Source organism: Protopterus annectens, chromosome 2.part0, assembly GCF_019279795.1.
Source record: "Protopterus annectens isolate FY-2018-M chromosome 2.part0, PAN1.0, whole genome shotgun sequence".
Lineage (NCBI taxonomy): Eukaryota > Metazoa > Chordata > Ceratodontiformes > Protopteridae > Protopterus > Protopterus annectens.
Window position 1 is genome coordinate 1,552,332,739 of NC_056728.1, and position 26,943 is coordinate 1,552,359,681.

Genomic DNA, 26,943 nt, shown 5'->3' on the forward strand with positions numbered 1-26,943 from the left:
GATTCAATTAACCAAATTAGCTCAATCTTAAAATTACTACTTGGTAGTACTGTTGAAACAACCTGCTTCTATAAAAACCTAAAGAACACATTAGATACCAAAGTATCCTATATAACACTTAGCAAAAAGTGCACCAACTAAAACAAAAACATAAACTTTACAATGATATATAACTCTAAAATAAATATGTATAAAACCCTTAAAATATGAATCTTGAGCCCATCTACCAGAAGGCTCTGGCTTTAAGAACAGGCTTAATAGTAACACTTTCATTTAGACCCCTCCCCCTGTGTGCTGCCAGTCTAAATATCAATTTTAACTCAGCCTGTTCTGTTAGATTAACAATATCACCCAGCCTAATGTTAGGATATTGTACATGCAATACTTGATAATAAAATACATGGTCAGATCCTTCTAAAAGTGTATGCTTAGCTAGCGCACTACAACCTTGCTTCCTTTCCAAACAATATACATGGTCTCTAATCCTCTCTCTTAATGATCTGTTGGTCTTACCAACATAGTATTTGAAACATTTGCCACAGTGTGCAACATACGCAATATTGCGCGTGTTGCAAGTACTGTGATTCCTCAATTCCCATAGATAACCTGTATATGGGTTCTTAAAGAAATGGGATTCATCTATAAATATACATTGCGGACAACTACCACATTTCCTTGTGCCAAATGGCACAAAATTCTCCACTGACGATGGACAAGCGCCTATATTCCTATAGCAAAGATGTTGCTTCAAACATTTCATATTTTTATAAGTAAACAATGGTTCGTCTCCCACTAGATTTCTTGTTTTTTCATCAACCAATAAAATATTCCAGCTAGCCACTATTGCTTGTTTAATCTTATCTGTGTTGCCACCGAATGGTAGCAACACTGATAAAGATCTATTAGAGCCAGCGGCTGGAACAGTTTCTATCTTTTTGTCTGAGAAATAAGGTTTGGCTCTATTGCCCCTCATCCCCGATACTTCAGCGTATCTCTCAACTATAAGTTTTTCCTCATAGCCTCTGGACAAAAAATCAGATTTTAACCTATCCAACTCATCTTGTAACCTCACTTCCTCACAGCACAATCGTGATGCTCTGATTGCCTGCCCTTTCACAATATTCCCAAATATGGATGGATTGTGCATGCTATTCCTATGCAAAAAGGAAGCTCTATAACAAGCGTTCCTATAAGCAGTGGTTTTAAACTCAGAACCCTCTTTATACACAGATACATCCAAGAAATCAATACTTTTCCAAGACTGTGTTACAGTAAATCTAAGAAATGAACTACTGCTATTCAAGTTCATATGAAAGGACATGCGACTATCCACAGTGCCATGCCAAATGAAAAAAAGATCATCCACAAAACGCCTATAAAACAGAATTTGGCCATTGCCTAGCAAATGGTTCCTTTCCCATGCCACCATGACCAAATTCGCATAGGCGTTGGCACACTATCCCTTTCTTCTGTAAATAGCAACCTTCATCAAAGAAAAATACATTGTTCTCCAAAACTGTTTCAAGTAATAGAGTAATAAAGTCTGCTTTAACAACGTCAACTAAACCACTGTCCAATAACAATTCCCTAACCATTTTAACTCCATTTTCATTAGGAATGCAAGTAAACAATGATTCTACATCCATTGTGACTAATAATAGATCTTATGTTGAGTCAACATTCCTAGCAAAATCATATAAATCTGATAAAAACTATTCAGTATCCCTTAATACATAGGTATACCTCTGAAGTACTTGTTTTAATTCAAAATCTAAATAAATAGACATTGGCTCAGTGAGCCAACCTGCTCCAGCTACAATGGGCCTAAAAGCAGGTTGCAGAAGATTCTTATGTATTTTGGGAAGCCCATACATTCTAGGTATTACTGGATGCTCAACCAAGAAATAATTACATAACTCATCATTCAACAGACCCAAACCTTTACATTCATGAAATATTCTATGCAGACTTATATGAATATCTTGCATTAAGTCAGGAGTGACCCTGTTATAAGCATCAGTGTTCAACATTTTTGTCATGGTCTCTTTATAATACACACTATCCATGACAACAATCGGGCCTCCTTTGTCAGCAGGTCGTATAGCAATGTTCATATTCTGTTTCAAATCATGCAGTGCTGACTTTTCTTCCATTGTTAGATTACTGACATTAGTTCTTTGGAAGGTCTCAAAGCCTCCATATAAGTAATTTTCCACTGCTTTGACAAATAAATCAACATCTGCTGGAAGATGAGGCATAACAGTACTTCTTCGTTTAAATGAATGAAAATCATTTGAGGAAACATCCCCAAACATTAACTTCAATGCCAAGTTTCGAGCAAAGACCTTAACAGCTAAAATTGCATCACTTATATCAATATTAGCTGAAGGAATAAAACTAGTCCCTTTGTTCAACAAGTTAATCTCATGTCTTGATAACCTATACTTAGAAATATTCCATACTAGGTTGCCTGATTCAGAGTTTTGTCAATGTACATACCTGCTGAACATGCGATGGCTCCCTCCGTTTCTGCACTCTCGGCTCATCCATATCGAGCGACCTCTTCCTCCCTGTTCTTATCGGGAGGGGGACAGATGGAAAATTTACAAAAGGCGCCTTTTCCACTGGTATTTTACGCCTAACATCTGAATTAGGACGAAGCGAGCCTTCAGCTGCCTCTTGTTGTTTAAGACCTGTCATGGATTCTACCGGTGTAGAATACACAGAAAGTGGTAGCGTTGGAGAACAAGGGTTGTCTTGAACATTCAAACCATTCTCTGATGTTATTCCCTCAACCACTACTCACCTTTGCCCCACCTCTTCAGACCTAGGACTCGTGCGCTGTTCCTGTTCCACTCGCCTGTTTTCATTAGTTAAGGCAGATGTCGATCCTCTTTGCCAACGTCTCGAACCTCTCAGGGACTCTGAATGACTTCCATGGACTTGTGCATTGGACACACTAGTTACGTTGTTGTTTTTTGGCCAAAGAAATACATTATTTCTACTAAAATCTTGTAGATCTCTTATTAACTTCTTTTTCTTGACTTCTAAAAGATTCTTTTCATATCTGTATTTTATCGACCATTTCATGTAAAAACAGTTCTGTCAAGTCATGTCCATAAGCACCTTTCAGTTCATTCTGCTGTTTTATTATTGTGTCACGTATATTGAATTCTTGTGGTTGAAAAAAATCTAAAAGTAGTTGAATATAGTAGTTGCTATATAACTGATGATGACTGCTTGATTTTGTAATGTCTGAAGAAGCGGAGAGGATCTCTGCGAAAGCGCTCGCATTTTGTTCTTTGAAATAAAGAAGTTTTAACTCAGCATTGACGTTTGGATTATTAGCTGGAAAAAGCCTTCATCCTGATTGAACTGCTGCTTCCTTTTGGTGGTTATTTTATATTTTCTGTGGGATTTTATCGTTTTCTGTGGATATATATATATATATATATATATATATATATATATATATATATATATATATATATATATATATATATATATATGTATATATATATATATATATACTAACTCAGCTAAACAGATGTTTAACAGTGACAGATTCAAAGCATTTGAGTGGATTGATATATATATATATATATATATATATATATATATATATATATATATATATATATATATATATATATATATATATATATATATATATATATATATATATATATATATATATATATATATATATATATATATATATATATATATATATATATATGAGGAATAAGGAATATCTATATCTATATCTTTATATATCTATATATATCTATATATATATCTATATATATGTTTGTTTGTGTCTTTCGGCTTTTCCCGGTTAGGGGTCGCCACAGTGGAACTCCTGTCCGCTAATGATTGGCAGTAGATTTTTTACGTGCCGAGTTTGCCAGCCCTGACGCACAACCTTCAACGAAGGTACACCCATTCATACATGTCTCCACACAGAATATGCTCTAGCTGAGAATCAAATGGCACAACCATATATATATATATATATATATATATATATATATATATATATATATATATATATATAGAGAGAGAGAGAGAGAAAGAGAGATATTGAGATAGATATTGATACAGATATACTATGTGAATAGCTTCATATTTCAATGTAATTTATTTGTTGACAGATGAAGTGTCACTGTTATCTTATTTATGCAACTCCCTCAGCAATGTGAATTTACTCTGTTTAAAATGTACTTAATTCTTTTTACCATTTTTGTACTAAAATAATCCTGTTGCTGAAACAAGTACAGTTCTGCTTTAATAAAGAGTTCTTTTTACCTTGATATTTAGCTTGTGTTATTTTAAAGCAGGTTTTTTTGGTATTTATCATATTCTCTGAAGCACAATTTCTGATCATAGTAACTCTTGCTATGTGAATAGTATTAATCTAAAGAGCCTGGCTAAGTAAAAAAAATACACAATAAAGCATCCATCTCATCAGGAAGTGTTCCATCTTTACTTCACGGGCTTATAGCCCTTTGGAGAGTAGTGAAAAAGAAGAGACAGATCAATGCAATTCACTTTTGAATCTTCTAAAATGCTGAATGCCTGTATAGATGACTTCTGACAGGAATATGCAGCACGTGTCTGACATGATTGAATTTCATGTGTTACTCTGTAAGAGTGGCCTCATGCTAGTCTTATGTAAGAAAGAAAATTCGGAACAGTGTTTGCAGATCACTTTCTTACTATTATGCTTTTATGCCAAACTATACTGTGAAAGATAATACTATGATCAAAACTAATGTGAGACATAAAAATTCACAAAGAAATATGTTTTCTGCTCAAAATAAACAAATAAATGAAAATAAAAACATAAACTGTTCTGGCATTAGATGTGAATATGTGAACATCCTTCTGGAGCATTTTTGCTATTCAGTGCCATATCTGGTGAGCAAATTAGTTCTGTTAAATTAAGTACTGTTTTACACCCTGGACATTTTATCTAAGATGAGAAGATATACTGAACAAAACAAATGCTACTAACGTAATATGGGTCAGTAATTACATACATGTATAACACACACACACACACACACACACACACACACACACACACACACACACACACACACACACACACACACACACATAACACACATGCAGGGTTCCTCCATTAGCTGATATTGCCTCCTCTAGTCATTTAAATTAGCTAAGGGATGCAAGTTTTACATGGTAAAATATTTCAGTCTTCTACAGAAATGTAAATCCCAGTGTAGAATAATGCTTCATTTTTGTTGAATTTTCCTGAAAAATGAATTTTATCCCTGCAACATCCTTTTTATTTACGGTAATGGCCTCTATATTACGATTATATAGTATAAGCATCTCTGATATGGCACATCTAAATGGGAGCTGCACTAAAGCTTTTGACAGTGGTAGCGTCTTTATCTTCAGACTACTAATACTGTGACTGTTGTCTAAGACATAGCCTTTTATTTTATTTTATTGTTTTCTTGGTCCTACTTGCACAGAAAGCAATCATTGACCTTGCCCTTTTGACCTTTCTGTTTCTCTGCTGGCTAACTATACTTACTTTGCTAACTTTGGTCCCAGGATGGAAAAGGTGAGATATCAACCTTTTGTAGTTTAGATTTTGTATTATTCCCTGCTTTCCCCTCAGACTACTACCCTAATGTGTAATGATGTCACTGCAGAAAAAAACAAGGGTAGCCCACAGTACACATCATTATTGGCTGTATTATTGCTTGAATATCTTCTCTCTGTTGTGCACTATAGTCCTTGCCAGAATCTTCCTGGTTCTGGAGTGCAGCAAGACTGTTACACATTTCAAGCATCCCATTAGGTCATGAGTGAAATCCCTGTATTGCTACCCAGACCTGGTCCCTCCTTACCATGGCTCTTAAACATGTTTTTAAAATGTTTTCTATACACTTACTAAGTAAAAAAAAAAACGAAAAACAGTAACATTGAAATTAGATTAAGCAAAAGACACCCTTTTCTGGCAGCACATTTAATAATACATGCTTTAATTCAAAAACAGTCACTTGAACTTCATCAGAAAAATAATGAACAGAAACAGCCAGTTTAAATACTATACTCCACAATCATTACTATTTAATGACATCACCGTACCACCCTCTTTTAAAGTGAACACTACACTGAACACTAAAAATATATACTCTTAAATATACATAAACAAATACAAATACAAATATTAATATTAACTACTTAAAAAAACAGACATTTTACCTTTCCAAACCTTTCCAAACTTTTAACTTTAACACACAATAAAGTTAACAGTAATCATTAAGCCCAGATACGTATAATCATTTAACTTCAGTTGCCAAAAATGTTCGTTCTCTTCTAATCTTAAAGCCGAAGGACCACCTCTAATATCATTCGCCACTTGGTCAATAACCATTTATTTAAAGGAACGACCTTGATGTAATAAAATGTGTTTTGTCAAAGCATTATGTGAATTCTCTTTACTAATACTGTATGGATGTTCATATATACGTTGTTTAAATTTACATTCTGTTTTTCCTATATAAAAACTTTCACATGCTTGGCATTTAGCTGAATAAGTTATTCCCTTAGAATTACAATTATATTTACCCCTGATCTTAAACAATTTATTCCTAACTTTAAAAGTAACAACAACATCCACATATTTACAATATGGAAAGGAAGCCCACTTAAATATCCCAGGGTTACGTAGGAGAGGGACTATATTGTTCTCCATAATACATTTGATGTTAAGTCCTCTTTTAAAAATTAACCTAGGTCAATCAGAATCTTCTTCAAAGCTGATGAATCTAATGTAAAGGGAGTAATGAAGCTAATACTGCATGGAATATTATTTGTATTAACTCTCCTAAAATTATTACAACCAGATAATGGTTGTACCTCAATTTCTCCAACCCTATTCCTATTCAAAATAGGTTTGAAATTACACATATCTCTTTTAAAATGGACCTCTTGTATTAACTCATCTACTAAAGAAGATGGATATCCCCATTTGGAAAACAGTCTTTAGAGTGTTGCATTCACTCCAGAAAATCATCATCCTTGCAGCCCTAACTAACTGCCCTTTTACAACTACTCTCTTTGATGGAAAAGGTGGGAACTTGTAAAATGCAGAAAAGTGTTAGAATAAGTACTAAGCATGCAATCAGTCGTGAGGGACTTGGGCACCCAGGTTGATAGCAACCTGACTTTTGACCACCACATTACCTCCATTGTACGGAAGGCTTTCTACATGGTCGACCTCATCAATAAGGGTATTTCATCCAGGAACAAGGAGGTCATAACATCCCTGTACTCCTCCCTTATCAGACCCATTATCAAGTACAATGCCCCCAAGCACATGTAGCAGATGGAGAGACCACAGAGATTCTTGACCAGGAAAATAAATGGTCTCAAACACCTATCCTATACAGACAGGCTTAAAGCCCTGTCCCTCTACTCAGTCTCATACAGACTGCTCAGAGCTGACCTGTGTCTGGCATATAAGGCCATTTCAGACCCAGCCTTGATGGAGTTGCTGTATATCCATAAGACAAACTCCACTCGTGCAACCCGCACGTAAGGCCTTAACCTGGACTGTGACATTAATAGAACTTGTTGGTTGGATAGATTTGTGTCCCAAAGACTCCTCCATCTATGCAACAGACTCCCTCTCCATGTCAAGCAGAGTACCTCTCTAGCCCTCTTTTAGAGGAACCTGGACAACTGGATGGGAAACAGAAAATATACCCCTGGGATTCCACTTGTGTCCCTGCTGAACAGGGAAAACAGGTGCTGACTTGGCTAGGCTTATAAGGGCCTCCAGGCCAATAGCCTAGTATCGTCCTATGAACCTATGAACCTATAAGTGCTTTTCCTGAAAAATCTAGCAATATAGCTATTATTCTGCCTATCCTTTACCAAATGGACATCCAAAAATGAAATCACATAAGTATATAAATGTGATGTGAATTCAAGGAAGAAGGTAGTATTATTAATATATTCTAAAACTTCTTTATATTTATACACAGTCCCCTTCCAAACAATAAAAATATCATCCAGGTAACTAGTACACCAAAAGATCTGCTTACAAATACTCAGGTGTTTAAACAAAAATTCACATTCCCAATATGCCATAACCAAGTTGGCAAAACTAGCACCTAAAGGAGACCCCATTGCGACACCACTTTTTTGTAAATAATAATCACCATCAAAAAGAATGAAATTATTAGTGAGTATAATATATAATAATTCCTCAATCAAATTAATATCCAATGGGTCAGCTCCTTTCTATAATAATAAATCAGACACCCATGAGATACCCAAATCATGGGGTATGACAGTGTACTGATCTTTTACATCCACTGTCAAAAATATGTAATTAGGATGAAATTCAAGGTTATTAACACATTCAAGGAAATTCCAGAAATTCCATGAATCTCTACAAATGTGAGATTCATTACTCAAAAACTTTTTCAATTTATTATCAACAAATTTAGCATATGCATACATAATGAAATTTCTACCATCCAATATCGGACGTAAAGGGGGGTCATTCAAGTCTTTATGGATTTTTGGAATGCCAAAAATAACAGGAATCAAAGGGGCAGGCATATTTAAATAATTAAAGAAGTTCAAGTCAATATGAGCATCAATAAACAAATCATTTAAAGTAAGACTTGAACCATTGATATGCCTATTCACTTCATTTAACAACACTAATTCATAATTGTCAGTTTTCAAGATCTTTAGCATGTTATTTTAATGCTCAAAATTATCTATAAAGACCAGGCCACCCCCCCCCCCCCTTATCAGGTTTCATGACCCTAACATTCTGGGTCATCAAAAATTTAAGAGCATCATGTTCCACTTTACTCAAATTGGCACAATTATCAAAACAAACAGGTTTATTCAACAGTAGCCTAATATCCATTTCACAGATTTTTTTCAAAAGTGACCAGAGTCAAATATAATAGAGGATTAAAAATACTAGCAATCCTGAAATCATTACCTACTTCACCTATATTACTCATTAGAATTGTTAAATTCAGCTTGTGCAAAAACATTTTTAAGTCCAACAAAGTCTTAGTTAAGTTAGCTTTACAAGACAGAACAAATGTAAGGCCTTTAGCTAACATTTCAACCAAGTCCAGTTCAGTCTGCAAATTAGAAAAGTTATAAGTTTTAAAATCACCTTCATAATTGGTGACTATAGAAACACTATTCAGTTCTGAAGTCTATTCCACAAATGTGTCCACTCCAACTACCGCAGATGACTGAACTTTCTGGAACATTGATTGCAATGAGGCCCTCCTTGTGAATTCAATTGGTTCCCCCTCAGAGGTATGTGAAAATCTTGACCATTCAATTGGTTGTTGACCTGTAAGTTAGAACTGGTTTGGTCATGTTGTGGCTGATGCCCTCTTAACTGTTTACTACCCCTTAAAGGGAGGGACATCCGATTGATTGGATGATACAGAATCTGTAGGGTGGAGACTATCTTTGTCATTTCCCATATTATTTATGGGAGAATGAGAACTAACATTAACCATATTTAATTAATCTTCTTTACCCAAACTTGTGATGGTGGGGGGGGGGGTGGTAGGCCATGCCTGTCTCATAATCCACCATATCCTTCTCCATATTTTTCAATTTGGTGGCTCTAAGATTTTGAATATGTTGATCAATGCTTTTAAAAACTCAACCATATTCATACTTGTATATTTCAAAGTTCAGATTTGTTCAAATAGAATTGTTTAGTCCCTCCAGTTCGACACTTAATTTCATGATAACGTTTAATTAGTACTTCTAAAAATTCACATCCTTGCTTATCAAAAAGACGAATGAGATCACAATGGAATTCTGCTCAAGCCCAGTTGGGGCTTTTGGAATATGTTGCCTCCTTATACATTCCATAAAATAGGAACTGTCCAGTTGAAGTTTCTTATTTTTTAATAATTTGTAATCAAACAATTTTAAGCTGTTAACTATATCGTTTTGCCAGTGTCTCTGTTATCAACATTAGTTCTTATATCCAAATTATTTGGAAATTCTCCAAAATTCATTGGTTTGATTCAATCAGTCCTTTAAAGCTGGTACATCATTGAAACCAGGCACTGGATCAGAAGATAGCCCATTATTTTGTGCATTATTGCACTCACTTCCAGGAGCAATACCTGGAATAGTACCATTTAGGCCCATCCTGATTGTAAGGTTGGATAGATCGGTGATGTCATGACTAGCATTATTCACAATAGAAAGCTATAGAAATAGAATATCTAGCTGCCCCTAGCTTCCTGTATAGAACTACTTACTGAACCTAGCTCTAAACATTCTACTTTCACACTGCTCTCCCTCACCTAGCCCTGAAATTGTATTCTGCCTCCCAGTCCTATAGCACAGAAATACCCTGCTAGAGCACAAAACACAGTCTAAACACTACCCTTACCTTAGTACTAAGTACAGATTATATCAAAACTGACAAACACTCAGTTAAAAACTCAAAGATTCAGTTTAAATTCTAATTTACATATAAGCATCTATTTAACACTACTTAATATAGCTTCTTTAACACTACTTTACATAATATAGCTTATTTAACACTACATACATAATATAGTTTACAGATACACTTGAAGTCAGTGTTAGCCCTGCTCCACTCACCCTTGCTGAGCTCGGCTCGTTTCGCACCCCTCCCTGCCCCCAATTCTCACCCGCCCCAGTGCCTCTTCACTTATAGGTACTTTACCACACCCCTATTACAACACTCAATCACCCTCACCGTCAAACTCCATCCACCCTGCATTACCACCCTATCAGCTTTCAAATAACACAATTATTCCTCCATCCACTCTACTACCTCCATTCTGATCATCTGACTTTATATCTGTTGTGTCATCAAACTGATTCCAACCACTTGACTTCTCCCTCATTATGTTATACTACTCTTTACTACCCCTTCTGCTAGCCACTTATATACTCACTTTGTATGAAAACCAACAGCTTAATGGGTATCAGTTCCCTGCTGGATATACCATCACCCCAGCTTTAGAATATCCCACTTTTAGCCATACCATTAACATTGGGTACAACTCAACATCACTTTCAATCTTACAGCATACCATCCCCCAAAACATTAGCTCAAGATCCAGACACTACTACAAACTTTTAAACAAACTCCTGAGGCTTATCACTGAGTATAGGCCTAGTCTTATACTCAGTGGTGACATTCACCCCAATCCAGGCCTATCCACCACCGATACAATTTCCCTCTCGACCTGCAACCCAAGGCACAAAACTATAACCAGTAGACCAACTAACTCTCTCCTTGTCTGTCATCTTAATATTAGGAGCATTAATAATAAGGTACACGAATTGCATGCCCTCCTGGCTGCCTACTCCCCTGATGTTCTCTGTCTATCTGAGACCTGGTTAAAACTTAACATTACTGACAATGAAGTGCTACCACCTGGATATAATATACACAGGCTGGATCGTGCTTCCAGGAAAGGCAGAGGGGTGGCTGTACTCTATAAATCTGAGTTGAATGTGACCATAGATATTATTCAACCACCTCAGATCAATAACTCAGAGATTATTGTCACTAGATTGCAACTTAACAAAAGTGAAAGCATCAACATCATCTGTATGTATATTCCCCCAGGTAATAATGTAGCCACACCTGAAGACACGCTTCACTGGCTATCTTGTCACTACCCCCAAGAAACACTAATACTAGGAGACTTTAACATCGACTGGGGCTCTTGCTCCAAAGAATCCTCTTCTACCAACATCCACTTGCATGCATTTACACAAACCATTACCATCCCTACCAGACTAGGTAAACCCAACCAAAAAGATAGTATACTCGACTAGGTACTCATAAATAGTAATCCCCAACTGTACACTGCTGGTACCCCCCCCCCCAATAACCTAAGTGACCATCTTCTCACTTACATAGTTAAGGTTAAAGCCATTACCCCACAACAACCCCTACTCAGAAAAGTCAGAAGCAAAAGAAATTTTGACCCTGACAAATTCCAACTGGAACTTAGCTCTTGCAATTGGTCCATGCTAAAACACCTACCATTGGAGGAGGCAGTTGCCTATTTTAACAGCAAATTTATTGGAATTCTTGATCTACATGCACCTGCCCGCTCAAAACGTACAAAAGCAAGAACTGCACCAGGGCTATCTAAAGGGACAAGACTAAAAATTACCAGCAGAAACAAACTATGGGCTCAATGGCGTTCCACAAAAGACCCCCATGATCATGTTAAATATAGGTATGCTAGGAATGAAACAAAACAAATTATTCTACAGGGCAAAAAACAATACTACTGCAATTTACAGACAGCCAACAAGGAAAATCCTCAGAAGTTCTGGGCAGGGCTGAAGAATCTACTCCGCCCTGGTAAAACATCTACACCTATCCCTGCTGTCACCATTGATAAATCCCCAGAGGAGGTCTCTGACAGTTTTAACCATTTCTTTACTGAAACAATTCAAGCTCTAGCTAGACAATTACCTTCTAGCTCCCCTGCCCCTGATACTTCTACCTCTAAAAATCGACTCTCATTCTTCTTCCAACCAGTGTCCACATCTCTTATCCGTAACATGATCAAAAAATTAAAACCTACCACACTCTCCACTGACCAGCTCCCCGCTGAGTACTTTCAGAAATTAGCTGATGTCATTGCCTGTCCAATATCGATATTAATCAATCATACCATAGCAGAAGCTAACATTCCCATCATCTGGAAAACATCCTACGTAATCCCACTACATAAAGGAGGTTCCGCTACGGAATTCTCCAATTATAGACCTATAGCTATATTTTCTCCACTTACAAAGATTATGGAAAAATGTATACAAAAACAATTTATGCACCACCTAATCCAAAATCACCTCATGGCAGATACCCAGCATGGTTTTCGTCCACACCAAAGCACAACCTCAGCGTTAATGGCTTTTACCAATACCATAAACAATAACCGTAACAATAATCACATATCCTCTGGCCTATTCTTGGATCTTTCCAAGGCATTTGACATGGTTGATCTCCAACTTCTGGTTCACACCTTGCAAACATTCCACCTTGATACTAATGCCATTCTTTGGTTTACATCCTACCTTAATGGAAGAAAACAGGCTGTCCTATGGCAGAACAAGCTCTCTAATCTATTACCAAGCACCCTTGGAGTACCACAAGGCTCCATATTAGGGCCCTACTGTTTTCCATCTTTATTAATGACTTGTATACAGTCATACCAAACATCAGCTATATCCAATATGCTGATGACTCCACCCTGATTTGCTCAGCTACTTTTCCCACAGACCTGAGGGTCGCTACCCAGTCCACCTTTAATATCATAGAAAATTGGCTCTCCGAATGTAGATTGTTACTAAATCCCAAAAAAACTAAAATGCTGTTATTCTCTCCAACTCATAGGTCTGCTGCCTTCACCTTTACCATAAATGCAAAAGATGGGACAATAATCCCCCCCGATCCCTCTACAAAATCACTAGGTGTCATTATTGACAATAACCTAAAGTTTGACCTACATGTAAATCAAACAATCAAGAACATCAATAAAAAAACTTGGGTCACTGTATAGAATAAAAGCCTTCCTAACCCCTCCAGCTAAGATGGCTATAGCTCGCTCTCATCTACTTTCAACACTTTTATACACCTCCCCCTTCTCTCCAATCTAAACAAATCTGTACTAAATAGACTGTCAACCTGTTCCAATCATATTTCCAGGTTTGCCACTGGAATGCCTTTTAAAACACACCACTGCATCAATCTGAAATAGCTTGGGTGGCTAGAACTTCCCAGTCTCATCCAATATAACTTGCTTATCATGGCTAACAAAATCCTCTGTAACCCAGATAACACATCAGCCCTTCAAAATATTATCACCCCCCACAACAATCCAAGACTGCTTCGATCCGCGAACAAACTTCTAATTCAGACAATCAAAATCAACAACGCCGCTGGAGATGCCCTCTTTGCTAACGCTGCAGGCAGAGCCTGGAATTTACTTCCAGGTGATATTACTTTGCTCTCCTCCCTAGGACAATTTAAAACTAAACTCAAACAACATATGGTATTTAACTGGCTTTGCCACTGCAACAAGCCTGGGTAACTCTCAACATGAATGTGAATAACCCAACTATTTTTTGTTAATTTTCTCCTGTCTATAACCAGGGTTTCTCATGTCTGTCTATGTATTCGTTGGTAATACTACTTATGTACTCTTGTTTTACCTGTATTATTGTATCTGATAACTTGGAGCTTATCTCCCCGGGCCTCCACTGAAAATGGACATGGCTCCAGTTAGACTATCCCGGTCAACAAATGTAAAATAAATAAATAAATAAATAAATAAATAAATAAATAAATAAAGCATCTGGGAACCAGAATAATTCTTGGATATACCACTGCCATTATTTTATCATTACTTAACATAATGCTTTGGCAAAACACATTTTATTACATCAAGGTCATTCCCTTAAATATATGGTTACCGACCAAGTGGTGAATGATAGAGGTGGTACTTGGGTTTTAAGATTAGAAGAGAATGAACTTTTTTGGTAACTAAAGTTAAATGCTTATATCTATCCTGGGCTTAATGTTTACTGTTCACTTTATTGTATGTTAAAAGTTTTGGAAAGGTAAGATGTCCATTTTTAAGTAGTTAATATTTGTATTTGTTTATGTATATCTATGGCTCTATATTTTTAGTCTTTAGTGTAGTGTTCACTTTAAAAGGGGGTGGTAGGATGATGTCCTTGAGTAGTAATGATTGTGGAGTATAACATTTAAACTGGCTGTTTCTACTTATTTGTCTGATGAAGTTCAAGTGACTGTTTTTGAATGAAAGCATTTATTATTAAATGTGTTTTTACTGTCTAGCCTGGATCTGAACACAGAGGGAAGTGCTGCCTTGTATAGTGTTACTCCAGTAAAGGCACAGTAACTAAAATTTATGACTGAATCCTGAACAGAAGTACTTCAGTTTTATACAGCTTGCAGCAGTATAGTTTCCAGATATCTGAATCCCGAGTGAGACTGCCATGCAGGAAGGCCGCAGTGCAATACATTTTCCAGGTTGATGAATTCCAAGGTTTCGAATCTGCAACTGCCAGTTTCATTTCACCAGCTTTTTGAGTGACTATGAAAAATTTCCAGCCATCTGCAGTACAACAGCCTGATCACCTGTCTGTTATTTTAAATAATAAGACTATTTTCTGTGTCACATACAGTATGGATACTGTTAGGGACTGTAGCAAAATGTAACCAGAGTTTTACTCTTAATATATCAGAACAACCAAACAAAAAATGGGACAAAATGTAATGTTGATATACACAGCACATTAGTAAATGTAAAATCTTACTAGTGCAAATTGACACGCATGGTCTATGCAAATGGGTTAAAACATTTGACTGGTATCTCAAACAAAAAACATGGTGTGTGACAGTAAATGTTTATTGTGTGAATGTGTACAATGCCATAAAAATACAGTGCAGGCCATTGTTTAAAAGTTAAACTGTAAAGAAAAACCTTTTAATGGTGAACAATCAGAAAAAGGTAATATGCTTACATTATATCTAGTTGTTAAACAGTTATTTTCTGTCACTGCATTAATGTCAGAATTAGAACAGCAGTAAAATCAGTTACTGAAAGAATTTCCTGTAGATCTTAGTACTCCCTTTAAAGAATATGCGCAAAAGTTGAATCAAGCCACTTCCCTGAATACAACAGATAAAGACAGGGATGAGGTTTATGATAAACTGACAGAAGAATTTAATAAATTCTTAGAAGACAAACAGGATGAGTTCAAGAAGTTCAAAAATGCTGTACAAGAACTCTGTCAAAAGTGCATAGGGGGTCTACAATCAACAGAAGAGTCTACTAAAAAGCATCATAAAACCTGTAAAGAGCTGCAAAAGGAAATATCATATCTTAGGTAACAGTTACAAGATCAAGTAAATCTGATTAGTAATGTTCAGGATAAACTAATACAAGCTAATATTCAAATAGAAGAGGTAAAGGAGGGATTGCAAAGCACAAAAAACAGTACAAGTCATAGAACAGGGAATCCCTGCACATCTGTATACACAATCCAAACTATTACAAAGTTTACTACAGTGGAATGATAAAAGGGCATATTTTACAACATGCTTGCATTTGAAGAATGGGTAGCATACACAGCAGAATCTGATGTATGGACAAATGCCTTACTCAAATGTTTTTGATTTTTATTCCGAAATGTTTTAAAACTTTCATTAAGTTAAATCAGAATATCTATGAGTTAGATGATAAAGTAGGTCATATGACTGCTGTTCTCATGGCATACACACAAGGGCAACCTCTCACAGCTAAGCTGTTAGATAATTTCAAAATCACCATGTCAGATAAATTAATGGAGCAAGCTGACCATTTTAAACTAGCATTTCAGATTATTTATCAATGATCAGATTGGGATATGCAACAAAAGGAAATACAAAAACAGTGAATACAGTGCTTTCTAGAGAAAGTAAAAGAGGTTCCAAAGGATATTAAGTGCATTTACAAAGAAAGTTCAAATATCCTCACTGACTTAGTAAAAAAAAAAAAAAAACTAATGAGGTGTGGAATATGGCCAATGATGGGACATTATACTCACATCATATTTTTGCAATAGGAAAAAGGAGTGAGACATTTCAGGTAATTAGTGATGTAAAAACTGGGGAAGGCAATGGTGGTATGATCAACCACCAACAGCAAGAGCTGCATCTGCACCAGTGGCTCCTGTTGCTGTGTCTGTAGCAGCAGGATCAGACACAGGCAATGAACAGAAAGCACTGATGTGACAGTAGGATCCATTCTGCAACATTTGGAAAAGGATGATTCAGTGTTATAATACATTGATGACATATTGGTTCAGTCTGAAACAGTAGAAGAGCATGTGCAGCTTCTTAAAAAAGTTTTCTATACTCTGCAGCAGGCAGGGTTTAAGGTTAAAAGTGAAAATATTCAGTTTATGAGACAATAAGTTAAATTTCAAGGTACTATCATAAAACCACCAGGAAGGTCTCCTTGCCCAGTGCATGTGCAAGACATTTTATAAATGTGAAATCCATTGACTATAGCAGATCTACATAAATTCATGTGAATCATGAATTACAATAGATAATCTATAGAGGATTATGCAGCTGTGGGTTGCTCCTCTATACAAAATGTTACAGGAACAAAATAACTCCACCATTTCAGAGTGGGGGCCTCATGAGAAGGAAGCATTTTCACAAATGAAAGTAAAGTTAGCACAAGCTACAGAATTAATAGCACCCACACCAAAGTTGCCATTTGTGTTAGATTCAGCATGCGGAAAGAAAACATTATTGGTGGTGTTATTACAGGAATGGCCACATGGTGGTAATAACAAAATGGAAAAAAAAACATTGTGTTCATTCACATTCTACAGTCACAAAATGAGTCCAGTGGAGTTGGGGCTATCACCCTGCATACAGCAGTTATTAGCCATTTACTGGCTTAGCAAACAAACTGAGTGTTTGACTGTATTTTCTAGCATTATAGTAGAAACACCACACCAAGCAGTAAAAGCTCTGATAGATAATTTTGAAATGAGTAAAATCACAGATGGTATTAATTAGGCAGTTTTTGCAAAATGGATGGCACTTTTTGGAATGAAAACTGTCACCATACAGACAGGGGCAAATATTTGTCAAACCACATGGGATATGAAGGAAAACAGTATAAGTGCTTAGAAAAAAATAATGTCACCTGACTTACAATTTCTGGCCTCTGATTCTGACCACTTTAAGCCATCTGTCTTTGTGGATGGAGTATGGTTTTGTGGCAAAGGCAAATACTGGACAGAATTTGCCATAGTTCTAGAGAATTCAAAGATGGGTTCTCCCAAACTAATCAAGTTAGCAGGACATATGTCAGCTCAGAGAGCTGAACTAGAGCCAGTACTGAATGCGCTAAAGTATTACTGTCCCAACATTTTTTCAGACAGAGCTTATGTAGTAAATTCTTTAAGACTGCATATGGACACTTTGGTAAGGCATGGATTTGTAGACAGTGTAGGCAAACCATTACAAAATGCTGAAGTATTAAAAGACATACATAAAGTAATACCAATGTCAAATCAGCAGGGACAATACAGTTTTTTAAAAGTAAAAGCATATCAGAAACCGACAAGTGAAACTTTCAGGTTAAATCCATTAGCTGACTCATTAGCAAAACAGGCAGCATAAAGTGGAAAAAGTCTTCCAGAGTATGTATATACTGATACAGAAATTAGTGCCTTAAAAACAGAAATTAGTGCATTAAAAGAACTAGACCAACAGTCAATCAAGGAAGACCTCATAAACATTCAACAAAGCAAGGTTTAAAAGAAGAAACAGACCAGTGCATGACAGCAGGAGTATTGCCAAAGGAGTGCTATGTATACAACACTACAAAAGGATTGCAGTTGCCTTATGTGCCATATCAGTTAGCATGTCAGTTGGTTATATTAAATCACCAAACAGTAGGGCATCTGTGAGCAGATAAGCTATGGGCAGTTGTAAAAGGAAAAGTATTGGAACCCAAGTTTAAAAAAGGTTTGTAGGCTAATTGTAGAAGAATGGCTAATCTGTCTGCAGGTAAATGCTAAAAATAACATTAGGTAGACCCAGCAGATGGGCCATGGTGTGCAGTTCAAATTGACTATGCAGGTCCTTTGCTAACATAAATGGGAAGTTACAGATAACTATTAGTAGTAGTGCATGTTTTTTTTTCAAAATGGGTAGAGGCAATTCCCACCAAAACCATGACAGCAAATGCAACAGCAGAAGCCTTATGGAAAAATATTTTCTTTCATTGGAGATGGCCCAGAATCATTGATTCGGACAATGGTCAACAGTTTGTTAGTGACCTAATAAAGCAAATGTGGAATTTGTTAGAAATTCAGCAAAGGTTTCATGTGCCTTATCACCCACAGTCAAGCGAAACTGTAGAGCAAATAAATCGTACACATAAGGACCATCTCAAAAAAGCATGTCTTGAAAAGGGAAACACATGGGTGCAACACCTGCCAGGCATTGTTATGGGCATAAGGGCAACACTTAATAGTAAGACAGGAATATCTCCTATTAAATTATGACAGGGAGAAAAATGCCATTACAGTTACCTTTTGGTCCTGACACACTAGATGGTAGACCTATGTTAGAAATCAGTAAGCATCAACAATGGTTAAAACAGCTTACAGAAATATGTGATTATTATGCAAGAGGGCAAGTATTTCACCTATGGAAAAAGTGGGTGCCAATATTATTGCTGGAAGAAAACCTTCCATGTGGAACAGAAGTATTGGTACAAACGTTCCAAACAAAAGGGCCATTGGATAGCAACTGGCAAGGCCCTTTTGAAGTAGTGGAACAAATTGGACAATTAGTTTATAAAATTAAAGGAAAAAAGAAAAGCAAAACAATATTGGTACATAAAGATTGGTTACAATTTATTAAAACTAGTGAGCAATGTAAATCTGACTAAGTGTATTCATTTGTAGGTTCCTCGCAAAGGACCCATAATGAAACTGGCATGATTTAAAGTGCATCCTTTTGGAAATCCATTTTTAGATGACCAAAGGCAAAATGATTCAGCAATGAAATCTCTATTTAAAGGATTTTTTTAAGTAATCATAACCATCATTTTAGTTATCATTATACTGCATAGTATTAAATTGTATTTACAACCTGTTAATCAAACTGTAAAGTTACACAAGAGAGAGATTAAAGGCACGTGGAAAGATCAACAGGATTGGTCACGATCTTTTAATGCATTCTTGGCAAGACAATGTTGGTATGCAAAAAGTATTCATGTTTCTGATTTCTGAGTATGTAGTCTAAAATAGCAGGGGTCATGTCCCTGGTGCCTATTTCACTAGATAATACTAGTAGTTGGAGGGTATTAATAAGTGAAACAGGAGACCAAATTATAAATGTACAGTTATGTAAAGCACGAGTACAGTTATCTGCTATAGTGCAGGGAATTACATGCTTTCAGCAAAATGGAACCATTTGGGCTGACATTGATTGCTTATATGATTTTAAGTGAATTTGTCTCATATTTTTCTATGACCTTTATTTTTGCTACTGTTGTTTACTCTCTGTGTTCCTTAATACTTTCTCTTCTCTCTCATTTGTGTATCCGGCTAGTTAACCTGCCTGTCCAGAATTAGTGTTAGAGAACCTGCCCCACCTGATGACCACAAATCCTTAATTTAAAAATAATACCTGCTGTCTCTTCCTAAGTTAAGGAATAGAGGCTAACTTCTCCCTGAACTCATCCCCTCAAGGATACAAAAACTATGTTTTTGCTCTATGCTATTTCCTTAAAACTATAGGTGTAAAGTACTCTTCCCTACCAGGATAGCCAGCAGCCATATTCCTCTCTGCTTCTCTACCTACATCCCTTCCTCCCAGAACCTCTGCACTTGACTGCACTATCTTCCCTCCCTTCCTCCTAGACCCCTTTTTCCCTCTCTAACACCTATTGTACCTGTATAGCTTTTGTCCACTAGATGGCACCCTTCTCTTGATACTATCTTTGTACATTTAACCTACTGAGTCATACTTGAATTTCTCAGGAATCTATTTTTACCTAACTGTTTTATTTTGAAGTCCCACTCTACCCCTCTTTTTTCTCTATAACTCACATAACTACCATACCTCCTCATTCTACCATTTTACTCCATTACCACCTTAACCTTACTCTAGCCACACTTACCTTAGCAGTCAGCATTTCTCTGATTGTTTTCACAAGATTGTTTCTTTATCATTCCCTTGGCTCTTCCCACTCCATTCGCCCTGTGGGCTCACTCCGCTCCCCTACCCTACCCCTAAATCTCACCCACCCCCAGTGCATCTAGCCTTATACCTCTCTAGCCACTCCCACCTTCCCATCATCCAATCCTAGCCCACAACTCATTAAGGTACTGCTCCTTACTACATCCATCCTCCCTCATCTTCATATATTTTCTATCCAATCCCATCCCACACTAAACACATTCTATCTTACTACTCCCCTTCCTCTTCATTTTATACTCCTACCTACTTACTCTCCTCTCTCAACTTCCTCAGCAAATGTCTATTTCTCTCCTATCAACTCAACTCAAAATTATACTCCTCTTCTTAATTCTGCCCTTCCTTTTCCTTCCTTATATCCTAACTGCCTATGAACATGTTAGCTACTCCAACTTCCAGCATGCCGCAAAAGACACTTCCCTACCATCCCCATCAGGCACCATAAAACACAGCAATATCACATCAACAACTAAATATCTCTTTCCAAAGTATCACAGAGTCACCCACATTAGCTATAAATACCAACAATTTAAAAGAGCACATAACATATTGAATCTTACTCTAATTCACACATATAGATGGCACCTTCACCTCCTACTCGATGGTGACATCCATCCTAATCCTGGCCCGACCACTAATAGTCCTGCTAACCTAGGAAGACCTTCTCCCTCTTCCACTCACACTACTACAAGGCCTCCAAACTCCCTCTTCATTGCTCACTTAAATATACGAAGTGTCAATAATAAAGAGACTGATCTTCATGCCCTACTGGATATACATGACTTCGACATTTTTTGTCTAACCGAAACATGGTTAAAACCAACAACCCAAGATAATGAAATTACCCCTCCAGGATATAGTATTTTAAGAAGGGATCGCATGAACAAAAAGGGTGGTGGCGTAGCCTTATTATATAAAGCAAACTTCCAATTTTCTCAACTTGATACTCACCCACCTTGTGATATCAATAATTAAATTCTTATCACTAAGCTACAACTAAATACTTGCAAGTCCTTAAACATTATATGCTCATATCTTCCTCCAGGTAACAACATCACCTCCCTCGAAAATATCCTTAGCTGGCTGTCTACTAACTATCCACAAGAAACCATTGTCCTAGGTGACTTTAACATAGACTGGAATACCTGTAACTCCAATAATCTATCCACATTAACCTTCATGGCTTCTCCCAATCACCTCACCTACTCGTATACATAAACCTACCAACAAAGAAATCACTCTTGATTGGATCCTAATAAATACTCTACCCACAACATGTATGGCTGGTATCCTCTCTTACTTATATAATTCGACAAAAGAAAGATATACCCAGCCACATAACTCTTAGAACTACTCATTACAATAAACATTTCAACCCAGAACACTTCCAGAATGAACTCAGTGTATGCAACTGGTCACCCTTAAAACATCTCCAACTAGATGAAGCAGTTGCATACTTCAATACTAAGTTTGTTGAAATCTTGGACCACCATGCCCCTTCTCATACTTTTAGAAACAGTACCAAAACTGCTCCATGGCTCATAAAAGAATCTAGACAAAAGATGCTACTAAGAAACAAATTTTGGGCCAAATGGCGTACCTCCAAAGACCCATCTGATCATCTAAAATTTAAACAGCTTAGAAACTCGACTAAGGCATCAATACTTCAGGACAAAAAAAACTTTTTCTTTCACCTTCAACAATCCAATCAACAAAGCCCACAGAAATTCTGGTCAGGTATCAATATACTCCTACATCCAGGCAACTCTAGAACACCTACCCCATCTGGTGGTACACAACACACTCCCAAAGAAATTGCTGAGTCCTTCAACACCTTCTTTACTGAAACTATCCAGTCTCTAGCTAACTTTTTACCCTCTGTGTCCTCTAATCTGCCTTGCTCCATAAATAACTCACCACCCACTTTCCAACTCCAACCTGTGCCTACATCCCTGATCTGTACCCTCCTTCAGAAACTTAAACTCTCTACCCCCTCTGCTGACCGATTACCTGCTAAGTATCTTCAAATAGCAGCTAAAGTTATTGCCTACCCTATCTCTATCCTAATTAATAGAACTATTACTGAAGGCACCATCCCTACCATCTGGAAAGTCTCTCATATAATCCCCCTACATAAAGGTGGCAACTCAATTGAACTTTCCAACTATCGTTCAATTGCCCTTCTCTCTCCCATAGCTAAAATTATGGAAAAATGTATTCACCAGCAACTTCTAGACCACCTTCTCCATAATAACCATTTAGCTAGTTCTCAACATGGCTTTCGACCTTTCCATAGCACCAACACTGCCCTACTATCATTTTCTGACCTCATTAACAAACAACATAATAATAACACCCTGTCCCCTTCTATCTTTATAGATCTTTCAAAAGCATTCGACATGGTTAACCATCAACTACTACTGAATATACTTAGGTCCCTTTCCCTCAATACTCAAGCCCTACAGTGGTTCAAGTCCTACCTAGACAACAGGCTACAGGCAGTGCTTTGAGACAATACTCTATCCTCCCTCCTTCCTGTCTCCCTTGGTGTACCCCAAGGTTCTATTTTGGGTCCTCTTCTATTCTCTATCTTTATAAACAATCTATCTATTAGTATCCCCCATGCTATATCCATACAATATGCAGATGACACCACACTAATATCCTCAGCTACAGATCCTTCAGAACTGCAGTCCCTCACCCAAAATGTCTTTGTGCATGTAGAGGAATAGTTTTTACAGCGTTGTCTTCTCCTTAACCCTAAAAAGACTAAACTACTGCTGTTTATTCCCACACAAAAATCTTCCCCACTTCACTTCACTATTAAATCTAAAAATTGTACAGTTATATCCCCAGATACTAACACTAAACTCTTAGGAGTGACTATCGACCATAACCTCAACTATGACACTCACATCAATACCACAATAAAATCAGTTAACTGAAAACTAGGCTCTCTCTATAGAATTAAACCCTTCCTTAGTCCCAATGCCAGAACTGTCATTGCCCACACCCACCTAATCTCAACACTCTGTTTTGTCTCTCCTATATATATATATATATGAACCTATCTAAAAGCAACCTCAACAAGCTGGCAACCTCTTACAACATTGCCAGATTTGCTACCAGCTTCCCATTTAGAACCCACCACTGCCTAAATCTTAATCAACTGGGTTGGCTAGAATTCCAAAATCAAATTCTTTTTCAGCAACTGGTTATTTCCCACAAAATTCTCTATTATCCAGGCAAGATACAAATTCTCACAAATCTAATCAGCCCATATAAAAATCTAACAAACCTGCGCTCTGCAAACAAACTACTTATAACTACCCAAAAACCTAACAATAAAGCAAGATAATCCCTTTTCTCTATCACTGTGGGAAAAAGCTGGAACCTACTTCCTTGTGCAGTCACATCTCTTTCTTCTATTTTTCTATTTAAAAAGAAACTGAAGTCATACCTTCCAACCCACTGGCTATGTCCCTGTACTATCCCTGACTAGAGTGTCTCTTACTGTTACCCTAGGCTACTACACTTATATGTCTCTTCATAGCCACTTAAGGCCCCTACACTTGACATTCTCTTATTGCAACTAGGAACAAGTGAGTTGGCCTTATTTTTGACTTATCTTTACTCACTACCTTTATACTAATTCTTCCAATTCTGTTATTATTTGGCCTGCCCTCCTGTTCCTGTTTATTACTTTCCTTTGGTATCTACCCACCTTTCTAAATCCTCTCTTTATTTTCTTCTTCTTGCACTAAAAAAAAAAAAAAAAAAAAAAATTAGAATGGAACAGCTGTTATTGTCTTACAAGTATCCTGTAATTGTAGTTTACTGCTCTGTTTTTATGCATGTCTTTATATCCTGTAATTGTAGTTTGCTGCTCTGTTTTTGTGCATGTCTTTTTATGGAGCTTTTCTCCTCAGGCCTCTACCGAAAATGGACATATATCCAGTTAGACGAGCCCGGTCAACAAATGTAAAATAAAAAATAATAAATAAAATAAATCCCAGTGGGTAACAGTAATTGTACTGAAATGATTAAAATGATAAACTTTCATGAACATATACCAAAACATGGTGTATTTCGGCATGGTTTTCCTGTTTTAATACCAGACAAGGGTCAGTTAATGCTAAGTGACACATGAGTATTTCATTATTCACAAAGCACTAAAAATGTGTGCAAAACCAACATTATGTATTGGAAAAAATAATAAAAATGTTATGGTTGTACATGATAAAACTCCTACTGTAGGACAGGTAAATGGCAGCAGAGTAAATAGCAGCATTCCTCAGTCACATGGGTTGTATTAAATCTGTGGTAAATATGCTTATAAATGGTTACCAAAGGGATGAGACAGTACCTGCTATATAGGATTAGTCATGAAAAAAGAATTAACAAAGGGAAGTATTAGAAATGCGAGAAAAAGAGGAGACATATTACCTGTAATTCAAAGTCCAGAGAATCCAGTAGACACCCTAGATACATCAGGTATTTATCATCAAAATCTCGATTATTTAAAATAACAAAAATATGGATCTAGGAGATCATATGATTGCCGGACCAAGTATTTTCCCATGGTATGGAGCAGCGAAAGCCATTTGGGAGTTAAAGAAACTATCCAAACTAGTTGAAGTATTGGCAAATACCACTTTTAATGCAATGTCTGACATCACAGTCAAAATGACACCCATACGAACTATAGTGTTACAAAATTGACTGTTGTTAGATTACAAACTAGCATCCCAAGGGGGTACATGTGCCCTAATAGGTGAACAATGCTGTACATTTATTTAAGATAAATCACAGCTTCTCAAAACATTTTTAGAAGTTATTGCACAAGTGTCACAACATAGTAGGAAAAAATGGAATGATGATTGGAGCTAGTGGTTTAATAATTTATTTACGGAGTAGACAGGAAAACTCATCATATTTTTAATAGCTATTATTGTTATTATTATGCTTGACTGCATGTTATTCATATGTGTTAACATTTTCTTAACAAAAGTTATTCAGCAAGTTACTGTTGTCAATTGTCATAATGAAAATATTCTACCAAACAACAATGATGAATTTGTCTCTCTGGTTTAAAATAAAAAGGGAGGACTGTCAGAGTGTGCTAAACATTAAAAATGGGTTAAAATAAATTCTGCTATAAATAAGCTTAGAGTGTGCTAAACAATGAGTAGAGGTTTAAAATAAATTATGCTGTAACTAAGTTAAATAACAACAGTGTTAGATAGACTTGTAATCCATACTGTGCAACACATGTGAGCAAATAGTAAGTTTGTGGTCAAAGCCTAACATAAAGGAAACAACTGAAACTTGACCAGGAAAGAACTGTGTGGAAAAACAACTGAAATGTGACCAGAAAAGAAGAACTGTGTGGCATAAATAACTGAAATTTGACCAGGGAAGAAGAACTGTGTGACAAAAACAATAACTGTGTGGCAAAACAGCTCTTGGAACAAAGGAAATAGCTGCTTGGTGGACCTCAGAGAAACCAATGGTGTTCCTTGTAAAAACAGTATATAAAGACTATTAAAAACATGCTGTGTAAAGGTATGTAGGAACTCAGGTTCTGAGGTAAATGGAGAATGAAAGGTTATCATCTATATCTGTGCTGAGATGCTAACCTTGTAGATTAAAGCTGTAGCTGTAATAGTACAGTACATGTCATCTGTTATAGAAATAAGTTGTTTATTAGTAACCACACTTAAGTTAATGTAGTACAGTGCTACAAACTATATTTTCTTATCAGCGTGCAACCTGCAAGACTTTGTTATAACCAAACTTTGATTCTAACAGCAACACCATAGTCATAATTAATTTTTCAATCACAATCATTTGTACATTAACTGTGAAATGACAAAGGGCAACTTTTATACAATAGGTGCATTGCTTCACAAATGTGAAAATGTTAGAATGTCAAAGATTGATTATTCGTGCTCAACTTTCTCTAACTCAAAAAAACTTCTCTTTATGTGGAACAAACTGTTAATATTGTCAGTGTTTTATAATGATTAAATTTTTCCTGGCTCAGATCTAGAGAGGGTGGTATCTGTGTAAAACCAGAGATC